This window comes from Lactuca sativa, chromosome 1, assembly GCF_002870075.4.
Source record: "Lactuca sativa cultivar Salinas chromosome 1, Lsat_Salinas_v11, whole genome shotgun sequence".
Taxonomy (NCBI): domain Eukaryota; kingdom Viridiplantae; phylum Streptophyta; class Magnoliopsida; order Asterales; family Asteraceae; genus Lactuca; species Lactuca sativa.
The window spans coordinates 68,746,758-68,760,618 of record NC_056623.2 but is presented as its reverse complement, the minus strand read 5'-3'; positions in this window follow the sequence as shown (position 1 = coordinate 68,760,618).

Here is a 13,861-nt window from a genome sequence, read left to right as displayed (position 1 = left end):
AGTTTCATTGAAATACTTTCAATTGATCAATTTCAAAAAGAAAGGACAATCGGCAAACATAGTGTGCATGCTTGGAGCATGGCATAACTGTTGTTTTAATTCAAGTATTAAGTTGATTAATCGAAACATTATATAATGAATAATGTATAATCAGTATGGTGATTAAATAAAAGGTGTTTTATTTATATTCATAAGTTATAAGACCATATTGGATTCAGTTATTCTTGTGTTTCACTTTGCATGTTTTGACTTCCCGAATAACTAGGTTATTCAAACTATCCATAGTCGATCATACTTTGGAAGTTGGTATTGAGGCAAGACTGTCATGAATCTAATTGTAGATTGTCTAGATGTTTTAGACATAACACAAGTTTGCTTCAGTGTTCATGAGTACTTCTCCTATAAGATTCGTGTATTGGATTAAACCCACACTCATATGAATCACTTTATGGATTTTATCACGAGTGATTGTGAGACGATAATATCTTATATTCTTGAGACCAAGACATGTGATTTGTAATTTATCAATTCGGTTGCACATTGACATATGTAAACACACCAGTAACTTGGTGTATAAAACATATTGTTGTGTGTGATTTGATGAGTAAGTACAAGAAAGCATGTGAGTCAGATTTTATCCATTCCTTTTTCCCTAAGAGGGATAAAAGCGATATTTGTGGACCCCTCGATGATTTAGTGATGACACCCGAAGCGCTTGGCCAAGCTTGGACTGATTTGATTTGTTCAATTAGTCAGTTGTCATAATTCGGAAATCGAGAAACAATAAATGGACAAAGAGAATGATTATAATCCATGTCTCGTGTCCATACAATATCTAGAATGGAGGAATATATGATCCCTTATCTAATGGACGTGTCATTGACTAGGTCAGAATCCGAAAAAGGCTTTTAAGAGCTACGATTGCTAGTCGGGTTGTGGAGTCTTACTTGCAGTAATAGTTATTAGACTTATCTAAGTGGGTGACTGTTGGATTAGGTGTCTAAGCCCATAACTATTATTGGTATGTACTTGACCCGAGAGTAGCATGGTCCATTTGGGTTGCCTTCACCAGAGCAATTTGATAGGATGGACTTTTAAGAAGAGGTTATTTGTGATTTATTAATATATTATAAGTTCTAATATATTAATATGAAATCATATTATTTAATTAGTATTGATCAAGAATTAATTTAGTGATCAAAAGAGACTAATTAAATATATAGGACTGATTAAGTAAATCATTGATTCTTATAGTGTGGGACAATGATCCATGGTTATTTAGGATGTGCTACACCAATATAATAGTCCATGGAGGTTTAAACCATGGAGCCTAAGTAATATGAAGGGTCATGTGAATTAGGTTCTGCATGGATGTAACCCTAGACTTTGCCACACTATAAAAGGAACCCATAGTCACCAAAATCGGCCCGATGCATTCTAAGAAGAGTGAATAACGATTTTGTGTGCAAGGTAGCCTCTCTCTCAAGTCCTCCTTTGATCATGGTGTTTGTGAACCATTTGAGGCATCACATTTGAGGTGCTAAGTTCTTAAAGGCCAAAACTACAAGCTACATCATAAGGTAATTCTATAACTCATTTTTATGTCGTGTATGTCAATTGTATGCTAGTTGTAGGCTTAATGCTTTGGAAACAATATTGCATCTATAATTAGAGAAAACATAGATCCAAAGCATTTAGGGTTGTATGTGCACCATAGGATGTTGTAATATACTAAAACCCAACAAATACATACCAAAATTCTTGAATAATAATAATAATAATAATAATAATAATAATAATAATAATACACATGAATTTAAGCTACTTATGCATGAGGTAACTATTGTAATGTTACCTTTGACTAAATTATATTTTGTCCTAGGTCTTATGGTGATTTTTTTGAATTTAGTCCATACAAAGAATCCTTTTGCATTTTTGGTCCCTATGATACTACTTTTTTTAAAAAAAACTTTTATAGCCCCTGGGTCTTCTAGGTTAACTGTTCATCCACAAATTTTAAGAAAATAACCATTTTGCCCTAAATTATATATTTTTTAGTAATTATAATTACACTATTTTTTATTATAATCATTACAATTGGATCTACTATTAAAATAATCACCATCCACCACAAAAGAGACACTCAAGACAATATAAGAAATGTTGCTATGTATAACATGATTATGAAGAAAAAATAAAACTTGAAAAAAGAAAGAATTTATCACCTATTGACAACAAAACATAGCATGGTTCCAATCTCTATCTTGTGGCACTTATTAACTGTGCTACCATATACTTCCTTTTCTTGTTTTTGAAACAAGGAAAATTTAAAAAGTATTGTTGGCATTAGTTTTGTAATGCCATCGCAACTTATTCATGAGTGGATGAAAAAAAGAGGAGATCTTTTCAAACACAATAGTAGCCTTGCACTACAACTTTGTAACTAAATTCTTCACGAATGTCTTCTTCTATAATGGTTGCTGATGATAAACCAAGAACAACAATGTTTATAGACTGTTCTGAGACATATTCTGATAGGCTAATTAATTACTAAGACAAGAAAAAGGATTAAGAAAGGCTCAAATGCCTAAAGTATCTAAAGTACACTAAAACCTAAAAAAGAGTTGATTGATCATCGATAACGAGGCCATGCTACTAATTTTAAATATCAAGAGTCAACTCATTCTTCCAAGTGTTTAAACTATAATCAAAATAATGAATCCATAACACCATCAGAATATTACTTCAAATCCTTGAGTGTTTCACTAAAGGATGAGTATTGGCATTTGCAAAATGTGCTACTACCAAAAGTATAACATCCCGACTTCCAGGTATGAGATTTATTCCTTAAAAGGAAAATTCCCCTTGGAACTCGTCGAGTTGATGGCCTCAACTCGATTTCTTGAAGACTTTTGGGCCGCATATATTTTTGGGCCAACTCGACGAGTTGGTGGCTGATTAAGAAACCCTAATTTTTAGGGTGTTGCACCATATTTAAAGGCCTTATACCTTTTAGGTGGCCTCCTTATCAGCCTCCTCTATCTAGAAAACCCTAGTTCATACATCCTCTCCTATATTTGTGTGTGTGTGAGAGAGAGATTGAAGAGTGATTTCTTGGTGTTTTTTTGAATGAGCTTGAAGTTGGTGGTGCTTAGCTTGAAGGGAAAGCTATAGATCTAGAATCTCCTTGAGTTTAGCTACTCTTTTGAGGTAAAAAGTCGAAAACTTGCTCATCTATTTGCTTAGATCTCTTCCTTAGGAGTTTAGTCATATTTGACTCATTTTTGGATTGTTCATGGGGTTGAGCATTTCATGGAGTTATCACTTTAGATCTGGATGTTTGGTGGCCTCTTTTAGCTTAAAGTTGCAAACTTTATTGAGTTCTAGGCCTCTTTCATGCTTAAGATCCCTTATAAAGCTTTCCTTCAGAGTTAGAGCCTATTTGGGGCATGCATGAACGTAACGTTGGAAACTTTACATGACTTTCCATCTCTTGGGTGCTAGATCTACATCTTGAAACGTTGGACTCAATGAAAAAGGGCTGAATGAGTAAGAGGGTAAAACTCGACGAGTTTTCCAGCCAACATGGTGAGTTAGCTGGGGTTTTTCCCGACTTTCTGAACACTAAAGGAACTTGACGAGTTGATAGGTGCACTTGACGAGTTGGGTCAACATGTACTGTTGACCTTGACTGTTGACTTCGGCTTTGACCATGGTTGACTAAGTTTGACTTTTGAGGGCATTTTGGGTATTTCAGAGTTTTGATGGAAATGGTCGCATGGTGGTTGTAGTCATTTGAGTTAGGAGCTGAGATTTGAGAGTTGGATCTTTCAGTTAGTGCTGCTTGTGAGGTGTGTTTTCCTCACTATACTTGTGGGTCGAAGGCACTAATGTCAGCCTAGTGGATTGATATATTGTTATGCATGTTGCTATGCTATTATGATATGTTAGATCAGTATCCTGGTAGATAGGATAAGGCTATGCTTAATGGCCTTTTAGATTTGTATGACTGGCTGTAGACTATTATATGATTATCTGTTATGTAGCACATGCTTGATTGGTGGCTAAGGCTTTTCTGTTTTGTGCGTAAGCGAACAAGACAATTCATTCCAACCTGATGGTTGAGGGCCGAGAGTATTCCATCCTGATGATGATTGGACCTATAGTATGTTGGCATTCCAACCCGATGGTTGAGGGCCTGGGGTATTCCAACCCGAAGGTTGATTGGACCCATAAAATATTGGCATTCCAACCCGATGGTGGAGGGCCTGGGGCATTCCAACCCAATGGTTGATTGGGCCCATAGTATGCTGTTATTATATTTGTGTTGTTGTTGTATTGGTATTTTAGGGGAAATCACTAAGCTTTGAGCTTACAATTTTGGATTATGTTTCAAGTACTTCCGAGGATCGCGGGAAGGCGAAGGCGTGATCATGCACCTCCTCATGTTTTTGTTTCACGATTTTGGGATAACTCTGATATGGAGCTTATTTTGAAAACAAGTTGTAAAAGATGTTGATTTTGAATGTTTTAAAAGTTGAAAATTTCTCATGAATTTTATGGGTGTTACAAAAAGGAAGTAACAAATTGTAACATAGAGAAACGATTATGATCAATGACTTCGAATCGAGTCCCTTTACCATCCTTAGGATCATAAGATGACTCGTTCTCCAAAATGTCAAGCCAATGGTCTGATGATTGAAATTGGTTATACAATGTTTCGTAAGATAGTTCTAGCTTATTTAAATATAGAACGTTTCACATGTTTTTTATTTAAAAGCAAGTCATTAAATCTTTGAAATTGGTATAGTAACAATAGTGCAATGGAGATTCGTTGTTGGATTAAATGAAACTATAGAGTCATCCTCTTAGACGTATGACTAAGAATTGCATTACCAAACACCTAGTTGGATTGTATTTTGAAATTCATTTGACCCCAAGTCTTATGATAAATGCAAATCTTATTTGTCAAGAATGATGAAAATGACACCATCTAGTGGTAGAGTATATGTTGGAATTAGTTTACACTAATAAACCGTTTAGATTAACCATGATACATGTTGATCCAAATTTGTCTAAAAGGTTTAATTAAAATGTCTAGATCATCATCTTGAATATGTGAATGAGAAGTGCATCACCAAATATTCAATTTGACTGATATAATTTTGGAAGTCATTAGACCATAATTCTTATGACTGATACATTCTCATAGTATCAAGATAAATGACGAACACATCATTTCATGATGCTATCATATGTTGGAATTAGTTCATGCTAATTATCCTTTCAGATTGGCCTCAAACCGAAGTTCAAAGTCAACTGGGCAAAAGATAAGAAACTAAAATCCAATAGGATAGTAAGAATCTTGGTTAAAAGGTTAATGATCATCTAATGGACTTGTGGAACAGTTTCACAACTCGCCTAAAAAAGTATTTCCATAGGCAATATAGTTGGATAAATAAACAAATCATTGTCTGATTTGTAACTAATGAGTCGTACTATGCTTACAAACAGTTCATGAATTATACCATGAATAAATGTTACGAGAGTCCTTGGTCTTGTACAAATTAAGAAAGTTTTATCAAACGCTCTGTAAGATGGGTTATTTTTTTGGACACCCCAACTATGTTTTTCAAAACCCTATGAGAGCAAATTATTTTTTGCTCAAAGGGCAGTCCTTCAATAGAGAGAACTGATATCCAAAAGATCTAGTGGGAGCCACATTGGTCTTGATAAGACTCAAGAATCAATTAATGGAAAGCCTAAAGAAAAACATTAACACTTAATTAAAGGTTAAAACTTATTAAAGAAAATGACATCCCTCTACCTCATCCACATAGATCTGATAGAAGATGTCACGGATCTTGTTAACTCCTTGTCACATGGGAAATGAGTCACTGATAGATTGCTATCAGATTCTACTGGCTATTGAAAGCTATGGAAGGCCCTATAAGCCACAATTAGAGGAAGCTATAAGGAATAAGATTCAGTTCATGTATTTTTTTAAATTTGAATTGACCCAACATTTGGCGTTAAAACCATATAGTGTTTGTAGATCTTCAAAAGATGACAAGCTTGGACAGGAACACACATATATTCAAACCAAGATAGGTTGTAAAAGATATGTAGGATTGAGAAGTATATTCAAAGACTATAACAAGCATCTCATGTTTGGATCATTTGCTTCAATGATAAATTCAAAAGGTTGAATTACGAGGAACAAAATATAGTCTATATAAATGTCGAAGCTAGTGGGAGCGATGTTGTCCCTTATATTGAAATAGGAAATTACGTCCTAACTTTGTTAAGTGTAAAAACTTTTCTGGGCTTAGAAATTGTTTCGCTATGAAACACATGGGAGGAAGTATTAAAGAGTATGTTCCAGTAAAAGCTTTAGATCTAATGACTAGTATGCCTTGTGCATGACAACCCGTATAAGATCATATAGGATATAATCAACAAATTAACATTGAAGAGTATTCTTTGGAGTCATACAAGGATGAAAGAGATTTGTTGTAAGCTTGAAGTATATTACAAATAGTTAAAGACTAACCATGTGACTAAAAAAAGTTCATCAGTAACCTTAGTGTTGTACTCAATCATTGATGGTTCTCTTGAAGTTTCTTGTGATTGTAAGATGATTTTACCTCCGGTAAATATCCCAATTCACATAAGATCACATGGTAAATACTCAGTATATACCTTCATGATTGTGAGGACATCATAGTTAATTGAATCATATCAGAAAAGAATCTTGACGATCCATTCATTTAAACTAAAGCTATTGACTAAGTTTAATATTCACATAAATATCTAATGACATCAGATTTGCATGTGTATTAACTTGAACACATTTAGTTTAGTTTGTTTTAATTTAAATAATGTAGTATATGTCTCCATTTGATTTTATGATTATTAAGAAAATAACTACATATTTGATGGAGATCAGTCATCTCATCTCGATTATCAATGGGTTCCACTTTTTCATGTTTATAACCACTTTCAAAATTTTAATTTGTTCAAACTTCCACAATCGGTCCTACTACTGGAATAAAGTAGTGATTTAAGATTGTCATGGAGCATTGGTAGATTGTCCATGTGAATGAACATAACAAAGTTTGTGAACAATACTCATGAGTACTTTAAATGGATATTAACCATCACTTAAAGATTGCTTCATGGATTCTATCAGACGTAATTCTAAGTTGGTAATATCATATATTATTCAAATGGGGGATAAATGGGATTTTCTCCCAGAATCTATTGTGTCATGGTTTCTCCCAAGTGTTGTTCATAAATTCAAATCATAAAGGGCTTGACTAGATATGACATGAGGAACAGGAGAAATCTATGTAATCAAAGTTTATTTGTTTACTTCTTGTTTAAATAGTTTGAGTCGATATCTTTGGGTCCCTTAACGATTTGGTGTTTACATTAAAATGCATGGTCGTACTCAGACTGAGTTGATGGATCAATTATGTAGTTTGTTTTTGGTTGACACGAGTCGGTATCAGGAAACAAATTCTTGAATGTTTGAAATTGACTATATCCATGTCTCATGTTTATATATATATATATATATATATATATATATATATATATATATATATATATATGTATGTATAACATTGTTGTAAAAATCCCGACTAGGTCCCGATTAATCCCTAGGCACTACTCAACCAATTATAGGGCGCCTAGCGATTAATCCCTGCATACATAATGAGTGAAACATTATAAAACGATGAAATTTTAATATTTTGAAGAAGTTTTATTTCAATGGAAACAATCTGAGGCATGATTAATGTTGTATTAATCATATTAACCTATATTGTTATCATATTAGTGGTATTTATGAACTTTTATATGATATTATTCATATTTAATTTTTTTAAATTCAACAAATTAGCAATTAATGGTCCCCGATAAATCTCCGTCAAGCCGATTAATCCCTTGACCCCAGTCCATCGACTAGCTAACGTCGAGCGTTTTTTACAACCTTATATATATATATATATATATATATATATATATATATATATATATATATATATATATATATATATATATATATATATATATATTAAAAAACAAAGGAATATTTGATCACTTTTCTAAGGGCTATATATCGCAATTATATGTTGTGAGGATGGCATGTAGATTTAACTGTATACTCTCTACTCATTACTAGTGAATATTAGACCATATAGTGTTGGTGACTTGTGCAAGTGGGAGCTGTTGTGTTGCATCCCCAATTTCACGGCCAAAAAAGACCAATTTGTTTATGTTTACTTAAAATCAGAGTATCATTTTAGAGGAATAGTATCGAGGAATTTGTTCCCAAAAACATGATAATGATATTATCAAAGCATTTATTAAGAAATGTATTTTATTTATATTAAAACGTTAGGATGTCATCGTCAATACAGAAACATAAGCATAATGAAATATTACAAGCCTTATACTAATTAAACTAGCGGCCTAATACTCCTCGAATTTCTCAGATGAATGTATCTTTTATATCGCTACCTGTGATACAATAAACTAAGTAGGTCAGGTTGGGAAACCTGGTGAGTGCATAGGGATTTCACCCCACAATAATATAGTTAATATGTTTAATTATCAAACAATTAACCCAATTTCCCATCCTCATTATTTTCTTTATTCTTAAGGATCTACCCTAAGGATCATCAATCCTGACAGTACTAGTTCAGGGATTCCTCCATGATACTTGGTAGTAGGGTTTCTTATATATTTTTTTTCCTAAGGATTTATCCTAATGATGATCTTTTTTATTGACGATATTATTTTAGGTAATCCACCCACAATACATGTCGATAGGTTTTAGAGTACATCTGGTGATCATATAGTTCAAGAACACCTACAGGTTGCGAGCCTGCTAGCGTTCCACTGGACTACCTAGAATAGTCTGTGGTTGTCATCTATATTTTGTTAGATGACGTCATCGTCTCGTACAATAGTACTAGTAAGTTAAGACCTATTATTATTTTTATCTTTCATCACCTATCTACCTTTCTATTCTATTCAACTCTCATTACCTATTTCTACCTAATACATTATAAGTAAGAAAAATACATATATGGTAAATCATATAAAAATCATCTTATAATATTTCATCTAACACAAATTTTTTTTGCTTATAAGAAAATATAGCATTTAATTATTTTGAAACTTCATATCTATGTGCAAGATGAAAGTAACTATGCACTTACTTAACAAAATGTCTGGTGATTGGTGAATTGGGCAGAGCTTCGCCTTACACCTTTTCCAAAAGACCTAGATGTACATAATGTTAAGTCTTAGTCTAATTTCATATTTCATGGAACTTATTATCCTAAGGACTTAGATTCCTCAACAATCCTAAAGTCTACATCAAGATCTATCAAGTAAAGATCAGCCACGTAGGACGGTTAGGAGGCAGGACCATTTTGGTGTATAACCTTTCTGAAATCCAACAACCAAGCTGACAAGACCATTCTAGTTACCTCTCCCATAAGTATATCAACCATTATACCGACTTGGAATCATTGATAAATCTTAATTATAAGCCCCTAGTAGCGACATATAACTATATATAATCATAGATTATACGGGAGCAAAGTGTAGCTCACATACATAGTACTCTTGATGAAAACTGGGATCTAAACGGGCAGAACACTGACTCGAGAACTCCTACTTGAAGATTAAAACTAGCTGAGCACTCATGGGAGTTACATGGCTTCACCGTAGGCCAAAAACGAAGGAAACATGGCTAAAACCTAAGAACTAGAGAGAGAGAGAGAGAGAGAGAGAGAGGCTCTATGGGTAATGGGTGAGGATTTTATACATCAGAGACTATCTATGTGTAAGATGAAAGTAACTATGAACTCACTTGAAAAAATGTCTAGTGATTGGTGAATCGGGCAGAGCTTCAACTTACACCTTTTCTGAAAGACCTAGATGTATATAATGTTAACTCTTAGTCTAATTTCATATTTCATGGAACTTATTATCCTAAGGACTTAGATTCCTCAACAATCATAAGTCTACAACAAGATCTATCAAGTTAGCTAAGTAGGACAGTAGGGAGGCAGGACCATTTCGGTGTATAACCTTTATGAAATTCAACAAACAAGCCGACAAGACCATTCTAGTTACCTCTCCCATAAGTAGATTAATCACTATACCGACTTGGAATCATTGATAAATCTTAATTATAAGTTCCTATTGTGGTGCCATGTCATCGCGCACCACGCACTTCGTGCATGCAATTTTTCAGATTTTCAAAATGGTGTAACTTCTTTATACAAGATCCATTTTTGATGTTCCTTATATCCCCCAAAATATCTCGACACTATCTACAACTTTCCTTTAGACCTCAACAACTAATTCTCACTCTATCAAAAATTTATATTTTTGATAGGCTTAGGTTATTAGGCATCGCTGCAGATAGTATAACTTCTACATAAGGACTCCATTCTCGACAGTTTTTATACTGGTGGGTTCATATTTACGAGATATTCAATTTCCATTTATATTGTTTTGGCTAACAATCAACCGATTTGAATCTCGATTTCTGAGTCAGCACTAATGCACAAGAACTTTGAAAAATCATAACTTCCTCTTGCGAAGTTAGATTTGGACTTTTTCTATATGCACGCTCTCGGTTTAACAACTACTACAACTTTCATTAATATCTCTTAGGCTAAAAAGTAATATATCGAAAAATTCACTTTTTACAATACGCAGAGCCATGTCAGTTTAATCGCGAAACTTCGGAGAAACATAACTTCTTCATACAAAGTCGGATTTTAGGGTTCTTTATATGTACGGAATTCTTGTCACATACACTATAACTTTTGTTAAGATTATTTTTCATAAATAATCTTCTATTAAAGATTTATTTTTAACGCTTATTATCTCTAAATTGACTTGTCCGAATCTGTGGGTGTTACATGTTGGAAAATGGTGCCCATAGTCACAACAATTGGTAATATTACTATTAGTAGTAGGGTCATTTTGGGTTACACACAAGGAATAAATAAGCAATAAATGACATGAGAAAATTATAGGGACTTGATTTATTAATTAATTAATAGTTTTTAATTAATTAAATGAAATCTAGAATCTGGATGTTCTGGAGGATTAAACATGATAATTATGCAATCATATAATTACCAATTATATGGATAATTATTAGGTGACTAGATAAGTATCTTTTAAGGGTTTAAAACCTACCCTATAAATAGAAAGGTCATTGGTTGGATTTTGAGATGAGTTTTTCACAAATCCTAACCAAGAATTTGACAGCCTCCCCTTTTTCCGAAACCCACCAAATCTCGCTAGTCGTGGCACAATGTCGCAGGTTTCAGCCTCAGGATTTTTGGTCTTCGTTAAATGTGTTTGTCACATGGGTTGATGTCGGATGTTGCTGTTCTGAGTGCCTTGGGTGTGACTAGAAAAGATGAGTTCTACATTGGAATTTTAGCACTCATCAATCAATCAAAGATCTACGAATGTTTCGATGACTACAAAAGGTATATTTTTTACATAATAAAGTTGCAATTGATAGGTTGTTCATAGGTTTGTTTTTGGGCCTATTGAGGATAAAAGAATCGTTTCTTCTGTTGTCCCTTAATGTTGTCTAATGCTCCTCATAACCCTACAAAAGAAAGGAAGGATTGAAATAATATCATTAACTATTCCAATAACAAACAGACAATCAATATCATAATTAAATGTAGAAGTCGAGTATAAAAACTTATGTGGGCAAGAATTTTGTGATGGAAGAGGAATTTTATGCATGAGAATGGAGAGAATTTTGCAATTAGGATTTTTTGATGGAAAATAAATCTTATGTATATTGATAACCAAAGTTCGATTGTCTAAAGGTTAAGAAAGACGTAGGATAATGTTGAGAGCAATGGTGACTGGACATCGAGTGAGTGAATAAAGGACATCAACTAAGAAGGAGTGAATGGCTATCAGAGTTAATTGGGAGGCATAGAGAGATGGAGTGCGGTGGAGGTGGATTTTAGGTGGCGTTTGTAATTATCAGAGTTGTTGTCTTCCTAGGTCATCGGTGAACAGAGGGAATATGATTGTAATTATCTATGTGTGTGAGAGAGAGATTGGAGGGGGGGGGATATAATAAAAGGGAGGGTTATTTTCATTTCCATAATTTATAACCTTTATTTTTGGATATTTATTTAAATTAGTGGATTAAAAGAAAATATAATTAATTAGTTATTTTTTTAATTTATTATTATGCCCATATATGGATTTTTGAAATGACTGGCTCATGTTGTGTTACACATTCACATAAGACTTGTCCATCTACATATGATTATCTCTCTCTCTCTCTCTCTCTCTATATATATATATATATATATATATATATATATATATATATATATGTATAGAGAGAGAGAGAGAGAGAAAGAAAGTTCAATAGAGAACCATTATTAATCAAGAACCACGGAACCAATGTAAAGTGTTGAAATTTAAAGCGATCAACGGCAAAATGAAGGGTTATAGACTTTCACAATGGACACACATACACTGGATTATAACAAAACTCACTTCCTTTTTTTCGTTTAAAATTTTTTTAGGCCATGTTTTTTATCGAAAAAAAAAACCGAGTATACCGTTGTTCATGATTTTTCGTCCTCTTTCCAAAGAGATCCATGATAATATATAAAAAAACGAACTCTTTTGAAAAAAGTCCACTTCATTTTCTTTGTTGAAAAGTTAAGGTCTATTTTTTTATAGAAAAAAATAATAAATATATCAAAATTCATGTTTTTTTTATACTTTTTAAACATAGATTCATACTCGGGTAAAAAAAACTATATTTCAGTTCAGATTCACATTGTGAACCTGTTCAAATTTATATTGTGAACATGTTCAAATTCACATTGTGAACCTTCTTAGATTCATAGTGTGCATAATAGTAAGTCAGATTAACAGTGTGAATCTGAACTGATCGAGTTTTTTCACATTATGAATGTTAAAATTCGAAATATTTATAGTTTAGATTCACCGTGTGAATCTACACTGATCGACGTTTTTTTTTTGGAACTATCTCAGATTCATAGTGTGTATGATAGTAAGTCAGATTCACAATGTGAATCTTAACTGATCGAGCTTTTTCACATTGTGAATGTTGAAAATTGAAATATTTACAATTTAGATTCACAGTATGAATCTACACTGTTTGAGGTTTTTTTTTTTTTTTTTTTTTGTCGGTGTTGATGTTTATTAACAGAGTACAAAAAATTAATATTTTGGTATAATTAGTTTTTTTTTTATAAAAATAAACTTAAATATTGAAAAAACTAACAAAATGAAGTGAGTTTTTTTTCGAAAAAAAAGTTCGTTTTTTATATATCAATATGGATTTCTATGGAAAGATGACGAAAAACCGAGAACAACGGTATATTCGTTTTTTTTTGATAAAAAATGTGGCCTAAAATTTTTTTTAAATGAAAAAAAGAGGTGAGTTTTTTGATAAAGAAATTAATTTTTTGGTATATTTCGGTGTGTGTGCGTCCAATATAAAAGTGTACATCAATTTCCTTGGTCATTGATCATTATAATTCCCGACGCTCACGATTGGTTCTTTGTTAATTATGGTTCTCTATTGAACCCCACCCTATATATATATATATATATATATATATATATATATATATATATATATATATATATATATATATATATATAACATAAATAATACATTTAAAGACACAAAAATATGCAAGAAAACATGTTTAAAAGCACAATACTACCTTAATGAAAAGGAGTGCAACTTTATATAATTAAAAAAAGTCGTAGCCCAAAGATAAAAGCTTTTACTTAGACT